General features: G+C 51.0%; 1 long non-coding RNA gene and 1 other non-coding gene across 2 annotated transcripts; one reads left to right on the top strand and one right to left on the bottom strand.

The window, feature by feature from the left end:
• Positions 1 to 13: 13 nt before the first annotated feature.
• Positions 14 to 12,222, top strand: LOC115640333. The gene is made up of 3 exons (XR_003997863.1): positions 14 to 135; positions 2,128 to 2,132; positions 12,213 to 12,222. It is a non-coding gene; the product is annotated as an uncharacterized LOC115640333 (long non-coding RNA).
• On the bottom strand, positions 11,906 to 11,977 carry TRNAQ-CUG. Its single transcript has one exon. It is a non-coding gene; the product is annotated as a tRNA-Gln (tRNA).
• Positions 12,223 to 13,771: the final 1,549 nt, after the last annotated feature.

Below are 13,771 nucleotides of genomic sequence, written 5' to 3' on the forward strand. Positions count from 1 at the left end.
CAAGGGAAAAGAAGTCGCGGGGATGGAGTCCAGCCCTGAGGTGAGATGGAAAGTGATCAAGAGCAGTGACAGCGTGAATCCTGTTGATGCCAGGCAAGAGCTGCCCAACTGGGACAAGAGTAACCGTCTCTGTCGGTGAGATGTGTATCTGGTTTGGGAAGGGCTCTGGTCACAGCCCTCCTGGCTCCAGGCAGGGACTTCCCGTTATCTGGGTGTGGGTTTCCGGACTATCTGTGGCTTCAAGGGAGATGATGTTGCCATTTGCGAAGGGCTGATCATCTCTCTTGTGAGGAGTGGTGTGTGCTCCCTAGCAGAAAGTTGGATCCATGAGGGTGACTCCCTGTTCTGAATTTCTTTCTTCCTCCTAGGTTTCTCTCTCTGTGTTGGCCAACTTTCACTCAAACTCTCTCTGTCTCTCCTTTCATGGACACCTGTCACGTTCAGTTGCCTGCATTCTCTTTCTCTGCTCCCCCTTCCCCAGTCTCCTATGGACTCAGCTGGGTCTGTCTGCCCACGGGCAGGGTCTCTGCCATACTGGGAAGGATGTGTCCTGCCTGCCAGGATCAGGGGGTTGCTCCTCCCACCCCCTATCTTCAGTGAGACCTCATTGCTGTAACTGGGTCACAGCGTGAGTGGCCAGTAATGTCTTTGGGGCTATGAGGTCTGAGACTGAGAAGAGTAGGCTCACGGTCATGGCTTTGGGCAGAGGAGAAGTGGGGCTGGGATTAGAGATGCCCCTTATCACCAGCTAGCTCCATTACTGCATCACCCAAAAGTCTTGCTCAGGGTCCATTATGCCTCCTTGTGCTGGGCACTGCAGGGACAGTCAGAGGGACAGCAGGATGCATGAGGAAATAGATGAGTGTGTGAGGCAGATGGGTGAAGGGGTGTGTGTGACATACATTGGGGACGGATGAGGGGTTGAGGGCTGGACGGACAGCGGGACAGATGGAGAGCTGCAGGGACGGATGGTGATGTCACAGGCTGGACTTGTGATGGGTTCAGCTCATGGCCACTGGCTCTGTCATCTCCTGCCCCCATCTGCCCGTCTGACTTTGTCCCTGTCTCTCGCAGGCAGCACTCAGCACAGTCTCGCCCTGTTGTTACACTGGTGCCTACATCCAGCGCACACCTGTGCATAATGTGCTCCTGGAGAGCTCAGGCAGGGAGAAGCATGTGGCTCGCAGCTGATTAACCAGCTACTCCAAAGAGTGCCGCAGATCTTCCCCTCCTTGGGCAGCAAGACCCTGGCCTGGGGGTTCCCTGTCCCTCCTCGCTGCCAAAGCAGCCTGCTCAGCGCAGAAACCGAGGTCACCTGCCTCCGCCCAGCCTCTAGCTGGAGCTGCTCCAGCCCCGAATTGCTGGTATCCAGCCTGGCCGGAGTTGGTGCAATGTCCTAGTGGAGTCTGTTCTTTCTCCCTGGTAGATTATGGTTTTCCCCACTGCAGTTAGTTGCTCTTTCTCTGCTTCCCCATAGCCCCTCCCCAGTGATAGTGACCCCTGCTGGCCAGGCATGGGAGTGTCCTGTAGGTGCCTTCTTGTAGGAGCAGTGACTCCTGGTGGCGAGGGGCAGCAATGCCTGGCATGTATCCCCCCTGGCATTGCTGCAGAGACCCCTGGTGGCAACTGAGGGCAGTTGCCTGTGTGACCCCCACTACTTCCATTGCGCCTGTGAGCGCTGGTGGGTAGGTGAGGCAGGGCCCTGTATGTACATCAGCCATTGGGGCAGGGCCCTCTGTGTATCCCACTCTCATCTCGACTGTAAGCTGTCTAAACTCCTACCTGCCTCATGGGGCCACAACCGTGGTACCCCCAACCCACCCAGCAATGTCGTCAATCTATCCAACTACACACTCAGCCCAGAAGAAAAGCCTGTCCTATCTCGGAGACTCTCTTTCTGCCCTGCCACCTCTACCAACATGATACAGTTCTGCAGCAATCTGGAAGCCTACTTTCGCCGTCTTTGATTCAAAGAATACTTTCAGGACAACACTGAACAGCGCACTGATACACAGATACCCTCCCACCAACAGCACAAGAAGAAGAACTCCATATGGACTCCTCCTGAGGGTCGAAATGACAGTCTGGACCTATACATTGAATGCTTCCGCCGAAGTGCACAGGCAGAAATTGTGGAAAAACAACTTTGCTTGCCTCATAATGTAAGTCGTGCAGAACGCAATGCCATCCACAGCCTCAGAAACCACCCAGACATCAAAGAGGCTGATAAAGGAGGTGCTGTTGTCATCATGAACAGGTCTGACTACCAAAAGGAGGCTGCCAGACAACTCTGCAACACCAAATTCTACAGGCCACTTCCCTCAGATCCCACTCAGGAATACACTAAGAAACTGCAAAATCTACCCAGGACACTCCCTACACTAACACCGGAACAAATCAACATACCCTTAGAGCCCCGACCAGGGTTATTCTATCTACTACCCAAGATCCACAAACCCGGAAATCCTGGATGCCCCATCATCTCGGGCATTGGCACTCTCACTGAAGGACTGTCTGGATATGTGGACTCTCTATTCAGACCCAATGTCACCAGCACTCCCAGCTATCTCTGTGACACCACTGATTTCCTGAGGAAACTACAATGCATTGGTGACCTTCCAGAAAACACCCTCCTAGCCACCATGGATGTAGAGGCTCTCTACACGAACATCCCACACACAGATGAAATACAAGCTGTCAGGAACAGAATCCCTGATGATGGTGCAGCACAATTGGCTGCTGAGCTCTGTGCCTTTATCCTCACACACAACTATTTCAAATTTGGTGACAATATATATCTCCAGATCAGTGGCACCGCTATGGGCACCCGCATGGCCCCACAATATGCCAATATTTTTATGGCCGACCTGGAACAACGCTTCCTCAGCTCTCGTCCACTCACGCCCCCTTCTCTACCTACGCTACATTGATGACATCTTCATCATCTGGACCCATGGGAAGGAGTCTCTGGATAAATTCCACCATGATTTCAACAGCTTCCACCCCACCATCAGCCTCGGCCGGGACCAATCTACACAGGAGGTCTACTTCCTAGACACCATGGTGCAAATAAGTGATGGTCACATTACTACCACCCTATACCGAAAACCTACCGACCGCTATGCCTACCTTCATGCCTCCAGCTTCCATCCCGGACACATCACACGATCCATTGTCTACAGCCAAGCACTGAGGTACAACCGCATCTGCTCTAACCTCTCAGACAGAGACCAACACCTACAAAATCTCCACCAAGCATTCTCAAAACTACAATACGTGCACGAGGAAATAAGGAAACAGATCAACAGAGCCAGACGTGTACCCAGAAGCCTCCTACTGCAAGACAAACCCAAGAAAGAAACCAACAGGTCTCCACTAGCTATCACATACAGTCCCCAGCTAAAACCTATCCAACGCATCATCAGGGACTTGCGTGGCAGGCCGGTCCTCGCCTACAGGCAACCTGCCAACCTGAAACATATTCTCACCAGTAACTGCACACCGCACCATAGTAACTCTAGCTCAAGAACCAATCCATGCAACAAACCTCGATGCCAACTCTGCCCACATATCTACACCAGCGATACCATCACAGGACCTAACCAGATCAGCCACACCATCACCAGTTCATTCACCTGCACGTCCACCAATGTAATATACGCCATCATATGGCAGCAATGCCCCTCTGCTATGTACATCGGCCAAACTGGACAGTCGCTACGGAAAAGAATAAATGGACACAAATCAGATATTAGGAATGGCAATATACAGAAACCTGTAGGAGAACACTTCAGCCTCCCTGGCCACACTATAGCAGACCTTAAGGTGGCCATCCTGCAGCAAAAAAACTTCAGGACCAGACTTCAAAGAGAAACTGCTGAGCTTCAGTTCATCTGCAAATTTGACACCATCAGCTCAGGATTAAACAAAGACTGTGAATGGCTTGCCAACTACAAAACCAGTTTCTCCTCCCTTGGTTTTCACACCTCAACTGCTAGAGCTGGGCTTCATCCTCCCTGATTGAACTAACCTCATTATCTCTAGCTTGCCTGCATATATATACCTGCCCCTGGAAATTTCCACTACATGCATCTGACGAAGTGGGTATTCACCCATGAAAGCTCATGCTCCAAAACGTCTGTTAGTCTATAAGGTGCCACAGGATTCTTTGCTGCTTTTACAGATCCAGACTAATACGGCTACCCCTCTGATACTTTCAGGATATGTTTTGGTTCTGAGAGGTGAAAGGCTGCTCTGTGTGTGATGTTATGGAGTGACGTAGCAAAGGTTGATTGCAGAGGTGATGCATGTGCCACAAAAGTTGTGGGGTCCCTCCCCTAGCTCTGGACCCAGAGTCCAGAATTTACATAAACCCACCCACTGACCTGTGACTAAGAATCTGGTTGCAGAGGTATTTCGTGTCCCACAGCTGACTTCCCACAGTCCAATCTGCAAAATTTTCTTGTTGTCTGAGGGGAAAGAAGCATTTTCCCCAACTACGGAGTTGTTTAAAACTTTCAATGTGGAAATGAGATCAAAACCCAGCAGCCTATGTATGTCTAAAAATTGCATTTAGTCAATAATCATTTTTTATCTGTGGTATTGATCCAAATATGAATTAGAATGATAAAAAACTCTATTTTTAAACTAGAGAGATACAAAGGACATAAAATGTGCATTTAAACATTTCACAAGAAAAGCATGCTGCTAAATACAAATATTCCTTTTCAGTCTCTCTTATTTCACTATCCTTTGGAACCCATGTCCCTTGCCTAACGAGAGTTATGTAGGTTCGGGTGAGTCCCGAAATCATGAACTGCTAAGTTCCGTTCTACTGTCTTTGATTCATATCACCAGAATAACTGTACTTTATTACCCCTGCCCTAATAAGAAAGAGACTGGGAATCCCACAGCAGCTGAAATAACCCTTTGGACATGCACCCCCATCATGCAATGCGGGCTGGGTGTGAGCATGCATATCAGCAACGAAAGGCCTTTACAACAGATCACCAACAGATGTCAGGGTAAAGTTCATTCTCACCTTGCTTACATCCTCCCCCTAGCCAAGAATTGGTGGTCCTGATAAATCACACTCCCTATTATACCAACACATTGGTATTGAATGCGAAGTTATGGCTAGCAAAAGTAGCCACCCATCTCTGCCTTGTAGCATCCAGCTTAGCCCTTGTTAACACATAAGTCAGTGGATTGTTCTCTGTCCACACCTGAAACTGAGCACCACACAAGTAGTCTCGAAATTTCTCAGTGATGGCCCATTTCAAGACCAAGAACTGCTGCTGGTGGTGGGATAGCGAGTTTCGCTATCAGACAGTCCTCAGCTGGCAATGCCTACGGATTTAGATTTCCTTCCACTTCCTGGTACGGGACTGCTCCCAGACCCTCCAAACTGGCATCAGCATGCAGGATAAACGGCTTGTTTGGGTTAACAAGGACTTGGACTGGCACATGAATCAGGCAAATTATTATTTCCCGTAAAGCTCTGTCACTTCTCTCATCCCACCATGTCCCAAATGGAGAAGAGAGGAGCCCCTCCCATGTCCCAGTCCAGGAACACCAGAGTGTGGTGTGGTTGTGACTCAGTCCAGGTCTGCTAGTGCTGCAAAGGAGAAGATTTCCTTCCTCAGTCCAGGTCAACTGGAATTGTTGTTGCAGTGGGGAAAAGATGTCTTTCATCTGGTTCTTAGATGCTTTGGTGAAAGGGGACAGGCAGAGGCTTTTTTCTTCCCTCTGCAGCTCAAATTGCACACTTCTTCTCTGCTTTTTGCTCTACCTTGACTTCTCTCTTGCATCTCAATTTTCTCTTTCCTGGCCTCATTCCAGAGCATTCACAGCCCAATTCTCTATCCTAACCCTGAGCTCTCTACTGCACCCTGAATGTCTCATTCTAACCCCACCCCAGAGTCTGCACCCCCAGAGCCAGTGCCTTCATCCCTCTGCATTCCAACTCTCTGTCCCATGTAGCCTGATATAGGGTGTACTAATAATATTAATTTGGATAATTTGATGAAAATTTAATTGATTAGCTTACATGTTATTTAATTTAATTGAGTTACAAAGTTACATTTGCATTACTGCTATTCAAAAGATACATATGGCATTATATACAACAAAGTTTTGGTTAATATACTCACAGCCTTCCTTGATAACCTGGTGGTAAGAGACACAGGACCAGCCTTGCAGTTCAGGTTTCTCAATTCTTAAGTGAAAGATGCTGTGCTTAGGGAAAGCTAGTGTTACTTAGGGTTTACTTGAATATGTTAAACTTAAAATCAAAACCTAATAAACAAAGACTAAAAACGTAGGGAAACCGAACTTAGCCTAGTTCCCTTGAAACTTAAAGTTTCAGAACAAGTACAGCCTACTGCTAGTACATAGAGAGAGAGTGGAGGACGTAAGTCACAATGATAGAGCAAAGTGCTCTAGCGAGGTGGCTTACCTCTTTTATAGGGCACAAGGGCCGGAAATCCTTCCTCCTATGCCCAAATTTCATTCCTCACCCACAAAACATTAGGGTACATTTACTTCATAGGCTAGTATGTTTGTGCTTGTTGATGACATGTACATATGCACATAAGTTACCTTGTAGTGTACCTGTTAAATCTGTGGGTACAACACTGAATAAAACTCTATGCCATTCTCCATTGTCGATTGGTCTAGGTAAAGGTCTTGGACAGGCATGGGTACTTATCTATTTAAGTAACATGATAAAGGTCGATTTTCCTCTCTGAGTAAAAGGTCACAATATAGATATGCTAACTTTGCCTTAGCTTAACATACAGGATATGGCCTCTAGGTTCTCGTAAGTCATGTGTCTCAGTCTCCTAATCATTTTTATTGCCCTCTTCTGGACTCTCTCCAGTTTGTCCACATCCCTTCTCATGTGGGTCCCAACCCCAAAAGTACTCACATTTACCCCATTGACCCCAAAATGCCAGCTTTTAATATGTAAATAGGGTGCTGCCATGGTCAAGTCACTCCTGAGCTCTCCAGTGGAGCCTGCTGGCAGAGAACAAGGTGAAAATTAGCCAGGATGTCACTCAGTCAAATCCCTGTGCTCCCCGCAGGTGATATCGGAAGGCTCCAAGATGGATCATTTCCCTTTCTCTCATCAGCTTCAGGCCCCAGGGTTACAAATGCACAAACCAGTTGGGATTCTCCCCTGGCCTCAGGGTGTGGGGCTGCTCTGAGGGGATGGACTTGCACACTTGGGATATTAGTGCAAAGATACAATTTCAATTTCTCTTAGAGAAATTGGAGGGCAATTTATATTTGGTACAAATCTTATTTAGTGAAAGGAAAGCTGCAGTGACAGCCTGGTTACTGGGGTGCAAAACACCTTCCTCCTGGGAGAAACAAGAAGTTAGAATTAGAAATTTACATCGTTTGTTCCAGTGTTGGTACAGGTTTAATTTTGCTTCTGTGTAGGTTTGTTTCAGGCTGTGACCATTTTGGTTTATTGGGTTGTTTTGTTTTTTTTAGTTGGAATGGAGCTTTTAATTGACATTTGCTGGATTCAAATGGCTGACTTGCAACACCAGTTTTGACATAGTTCTGCATATTTTATTACGATTTGACCAGTATTCAAGGATTCAGTTCCTTTATAGGAGGTTTTAATGGTCATGCTTATTTATTTGATGTTATTTTATCATTCTGCTGTAGCACACTTTTTTGATAAAATGTTGAAATTATTAATTTACAGCATTTGTTAGTTTTTATTTTTACAAACAAAGTATTTCTTAATGTTTGGGATTGAAATTAAGCCTTGTTTTTGGTTTCAATTTTTCATTTAGGTTTTGGTTACTGATGGGATCTTTAAGAGAACTTTGGATTCAGTACTAAAATTTGGACAGATTTAGAATATTTTAAGTAAACCGTGTTTACTATTTTATTTTAATAAAGTTTGTATTGCTGTAAACCCTAGCCGGGGGGAGAGGAGATGAGCCTGGCCTTTAACTGAGAAGGAACAGAGGCATGGCCCCCGTGAAGGGTGAGGCCAGGTGATGGGGGGCACAGCTCCCCAATTTTTTTTGTCTAGCCCATCTCAGGCCTGGTCTACATCTACGCTGTTAAACTGATTTTAACAGCGTTAAATCGATTTAACGCTGCACCCGTCCACACTACACTGCTCTTTATATCAATTTAAAGGGCTCTTTAAATCGATTTCTGTACTCCTACAAAACGAGAGGAGTAACGCTAAAATCGATATTACTATATCGGATTAGGATTAGTGTGGACGCAAATCGACGTTATTGGCCTCATTATTTTACAGTAGCTACCCACAGTGCACCGCTCCAGAAATCGATGCTAGCCTCGGACCATGGACGCACACCACCGAATTCATGTGCCTAGTGTGGACGCTCACAATCGACTTTATAATATCTGTTTTATAAAATCGGTTTAAGCTAATTCGAATTTATCCTGTAGTGTAGATGTAGCCTCAGTCCCCCACTAAAGGAGAAGAGTCTGATGCCACCCCTGCTGGTCACTGAGTGTCACTGCTGCTCCATGGGAAACATGCTCTGTGCCTTACCCAGATTGGTGGGAAACACACTCTGTGCATTACCGTGACTGGTCCGTGGGTGTCACTGCTCGTAGAGGGCAGACACACGCTGTGCATTACGCCACCTGACCAGTGGGTGTCACTGCTGTATCAAGGGAAACACCTTCTGTGCATTATCCCGATAGGCCACTGGGTGTCACTGCTGCGCCAAGGAAAACACCTTCTGTGTATTACTCTGACTGCCCACTGGGTGTCACTGCTGCTCCAAGGGAGACATAAGAGCGGCCAGACTGGTTCAGACGCAAAGTCCATCTAGCCCAGTATCCTCCTGTCTTCTGACAGTGGCCAGTGCCAGGTGCCCCAGAGGGAATGAACAGAGCAGGGAATCATCAAGTGATCCATCCCCTATTGCCCATTCCCAGCTTCTGGCAAACAGAGGCTACAGGCACCATCCCTGCCCACCCTGGCTAATAGCCCTTGATGGATCTATCCACCATAAACTTATCTAGTTCTTTTTTGAACCCTGTTATAGTCTTGGCCTTCACAACATCCTCTTGCAAGGAGTTCCACAGGTTAACTATGCAACTGCCCTGAGTTTACCCCCCCTCCCCTGGCCAGGTTGTATATGGAAAAGAGGATGAGGATGAGGAGAGCCATGATGTGTCTGTCAGTGGCTGGTGCCTCAGTTTCCTCTAGGCAGCAGTGCTGCAGGCTCCTTTGGTCTGTGCCCATGCAACTGTGTCTGGGGAAGTGGGAGTAGAGGCTCATGCTTCCCAGCCCCACGCCCCACCCCCAGCAGCTGGGGAATCCAGGCCAAATTTAACCCTGGTAGCTGGGCTGGGATTAGCCTGGGCTGGGGTAGGGCTGGGGAGGAATTGGGAGGGAGACAGACGCACCTGCTGTGAGGGAAGATCCTCCCATTCCCTGCCAACCCCCTTCACTCCTTGCAGCACAGCACCCCCTAGCATTTCTTTCTCTGTCATGGGAGCTGTCTGCTGCCTGCTTCTCCCTTAGCATCATCTCTCCCCATCCTGGAGCACTGGCATTGCCCATCCTGTGCAAACAGGCAGGCCCCGGTGTGCCCCATGGCACTGCCCTGCAATTGTGGGGGCAGCTGTTGGATGGAGCCATATCGAAATATGAGGGTGGGCAAGGCTGGGGACCAGGACTCCTGGGTTCTCCCCTCAAATGTGGGAGGGGAGTGGAGATTAGGGGGTAGAGTGGGGGAGGGACAGGGCTGGGATCCAGGGATACTGCTTTTTCTGGTTTTCTCCACCTCCTGCCTCGGTCCTTTCAATGTGTTTCTTGTTCCATATTCATTTGCTGACTTGTGTAACTCACCCCAGAGGTGGCTGCATCTCAGTGTTGGGTGAGGCACCCTTGGCTGCATCACCTCCTAACCGCGTCTCTCTCCCCCCTTCGGGTGACCCTGCAGCACTCAGCAAACATCCACAAGATCATAGGGCACTTTGAGCACTGGGCAGGCAGGGGCCAGGCGCCCAGCCCTCCCTCCAGAGAATGGGACCCAGCACCCCCTACTTTTTACAGGGATTAAAAAGGGGCAAAGGAGGGCAAATCAGAGGAGTGGGTGGCCAGGGTCTGAGCAGGGGGTGGAAATTGACTGGTCAGAGGTCAAGCAGCTGGAGGCAGAGTTAGGAGAGGGACTGAAGGGCAAAGTCAGGGAGGGGGAAGGAGCCGGAGTTAAGCCCAGAGGGAGGCGCTGCCAGAGGGTTAAACCCCGGCACAGGCAGGGGCAGAGGGGTAACAGTTATCCCGGTGGGCTGAGACTCCAGTGTTTGCAAACATGGGTGGGGGGAGCAGAGGGCTTTTTTATTTCCCCTCTCACAGGCAGCACCTCTCAGCATGGGCTTCCCAGGGCTGGGCTCTTAAAGGCACAGGCATCCCACTGCCTAGACACTGCAGCTCCTCTCTGATGTAACCTACTGAGGTGCTGCAGTAGGAGACTCAATTCAGTGAAACTGGGCATTCCCTATACGCCCCCCAGCCAGGGGGCTGTGCACCCCCTTCCCCGAATTTCCCCAACACCCCCTCCCTCAGTGGTCAGGTAGTTACATGCAGCGCTGCCAATGTTGTCATTGGTTGCAAATTTGAATGGAAATTGAAACGTTAACACACACTTTAAAAGCAGATACAACGTATGAAAACTACTTGTACCTGAGAAAGTCAAATAGGTTTGGAAAGTCTGGACAAAGCCGGGTTTCCTCACCCAGCTGTTGTGTTTGCTGACAATGTCGGTGCATTGGCTTCGGCAGTGTTGGCCAACCTTAGAATTTCAAATGATGATTTGTAAGCGAGGTGTGAATGAGCTCTCCCCTGGCAGCTACTGATGACCAGGGTTGGGGGGGAGGCTTTGGGACCAGACTGTATTTACATGAACTCACCTACTCTGCTGAGGTATCCAGCGGACAGAGCTGGGCTGCCTCTGCTCTAGGTGCCCGGAGGAGGGAAGGTGTGTGGGGCTCCAGCCTGGGACTCTTCCTCCCTCCTGCCAAGGCCTGACTATTAATCCCAGCGCTGGCACTCCTTTCTTCAAGCGCCATGTGGGCCAGAGGAAACGTGTGGTAGGAAGCACAAGGGCCAAGCTTGTGAACATCAGGTGCAGCAGCAAGAATCCCAACTATCAGGGTAGCAAGTTCTAGAGCCCTAACCCATTGTGGCCATCCCAGCCAAAGACCTGGCTCTCGGAGGTGTGAGTCACCCAGCAGGAGGGGAAAGATTCACTCTTACACAGCTGGAGACAGGGGAGTTGAGCTCTGGGGCATTACCACAAGCATGGGTGGGTGGCAAGTTTGTAGAAATTTTGGTGGTGCCCAGAACCCGCCCCCAAACTCCACCCCCACCTGCCTAAGGCTCTGGGAGGGGGTTTGGGGGGGATTAGGGTGCAGGATTCAGGCTTTAGGATGGAGTTTGGGTGCAGGCTCCGGCAGGGTTGTAGGAAGGGGTGAGAGGTGCAGGCTCTGGGGGTGGGAAGGAGTGCACCCTCTGGGAGGGAGCATAGGGCTGAGGATGAGGGATTCATGATGCAGGAGGGGGCTCAGGACTGGGGCAGAGAATCAGGGTTCAGAGGGAGCTCAGGGTTGGGGGTGTTGGAGAGGCTGAGGGCAGCCTGCACTAGGACTCTGGGGCTGCAGTTCTGCCCAGAATCCCTCTACTCCAGCAGCAGGAGCAGGCAGGGGACAGGCACATGCTGCTTTTTGTCAGGCAGGGATGCACCACAGCAGAGGGGAGGGGTGCCAGGCAGGGGCCAGGGGAAGAGACCCAACTCCAAATATTGCTGGAGCAGGGCCCCCAGCCCTGAATGTTCCTGGAGCACGAGCACCACAAATGTATATAACCTGCCGCCTATGACCACAAGCCAACACAAGGTCCCACTGAGATTTGAACTCAGATTACAGGATTCAGAGTCCTGAGTGCTGCCCATTACACCATGGGAGCAGCTTGTGCTGCCTTCTCTGCACATCGGTGACCCTCATGGGGCTGCTTGTGTAAGGGGGCTCTTGGCCCTTTACTAAAACTTAGTGTGTGTGTGGGGGGGGGTTGGTTGGCTAGTTCCCAGCACCAACAGAAGGGGGAAGGATCAATGGGAAATCAGGACCCTGAGACTGACAGTCCCCAGGGACAATGGGGAGAGGCCAAAGCTCCAAGTTAGCCACACTGACAGGCCAGGCAGTGTAATGAAGGAGTCACCAGGCCAGGGGGTCCCATCCTCCATGTGAGCTGGAACTGCCTGGGTGAGAGTGGGGCAGAGCTAAGGAGAGAGCAGGAGCCCGAGAAGAGCCGGGGAGCAGAGCTGTGCAGGTGTAGTGCCAGAAACTGCTGCATGTAGGAATTTGCAACCTGTAGCAGTTAGTGATACCTGAGGTTGTTCTTATTTGCTGACTTGTCCTAATTGGCTAAAACTTGACAGTGGTTTCTCTAGCAAAGGCCAGTCCCTGGCCCCTTGGTCCAGACATCCTCCTTCATATCAGGCTAGGGTGACCAGATGTCAAAGATGAAATATTGGGATGTGGGGGGCGGAGCAAAAAAAAAAAAGCCAGAGGGCCCCCCTACCGCCAAGCGGAAGTGGCATAACCCCATCTCCAACCAATTCTTGGCTCCAACCTCTGCTACAATCCCAGCTCCCCCATCCTCTCACTCCTGGGCCCAGCCTGGGCTCCAAGATCTGCAGCCGAGCCATGATCCGGGCCCCTCCTGCAGCTCCCGGGCAAGGGGTGAACCAGGCAGCTCCTGGCAGGAGCGTGTCCGCCCCACTTGTGTCTCCGCCCCCCGCCCACCTGGGCCCTGCCTGCTCCGTGCTGCCCAATGCGCTGCCTGCAGGCTGCAGGGCTGGAGCAGCTTCTGCGCTGCGCTCCTGGCCATGGCCATGGCCAGTGTGCAGACCTGCGGGGGAGGGGTGCAGCCTTCCCTCTCCAGGTCTGCAAGGGGAATGTAAAGCGGCCGTTCCTGCGGGAGTAAGGCGCTGCCATCCCTCCCTAGCTCTGCCAGAGGACTGGGCAGCAGCAGTATTAGCAGGGGCAGGGCGCTTGATTGTTTCCCCGGCTCTGCGAGGGGACTGGAGAGCGGCCGTTCCTGGGCGCGTGGTGTGCTAGGTTCCTTCCTAGCTCTGCGATGGGAGTGGGGAGCGGCCGTTACTGTGGTGGCGGGGCACTGGGTTCCCTACCCAGCTCTGCCACGGGCCTGGAGAGCAGCCCTTTCTGCGGGATTAGGGCGCTGCCTTCTCTCCCTAGCTCTGCGAGACCACTGGGGAGCGACCGTTCCTGCGGGATTAGGGCACGGCCTCCTCTCCCTAGCTCTGCGAGACCACTGGGGAGCGGCCCTTCCTGCGGGTTTAGGGCGCTGCCTCCTCTCCATAGCTCTGCGAGACCACTGGGCAGCGGCCCTTCCTGCGGGATTAGGTCACAGCCTTCTCTCCCTAGCTATGCGAGACCATTAGGGAGCAGCTCTTCCTGGGGGACTAGGGCACTGCCTTCTCTCCCTAGCTCTGCGAGACCACTGGGGAGCGGCCCTTCCTGCGGGATTAGGGCGCTGCCTCCTCTCCATAGCTCTGCGAGACCACTGGGAAGTGGCCCTTCCTGCGGGATTAGGTCACAGCCTTCTCTCCCTAGCTCTGCGAGACCACTGGGCAGCAGCCCTTCCTGCGGGATTAGGTCACAGCCTTCTCTCCCTAACTCTGCGAGACCACTGGGGAGCAGCACTCCCTGCGGGATTAGGACTCTGCCTTCTCTCCCA

Source organism: Gopherus evgoodei, unplaced genomic scaffold (genome assembly GCF_007399415.2).
Source record: "Gopherus evgoodei ecotype Sinaloan lineage unplaced genomic scaffold, rGopEvg1_v1.p scaffold_295_arrow_ctg1, whole genome shotgun sequence".
NCBI lineage: Eukaryota > Metazoa > Chordata > Testudines > Testudinidae > Gopherus > Gopherus evgoodei.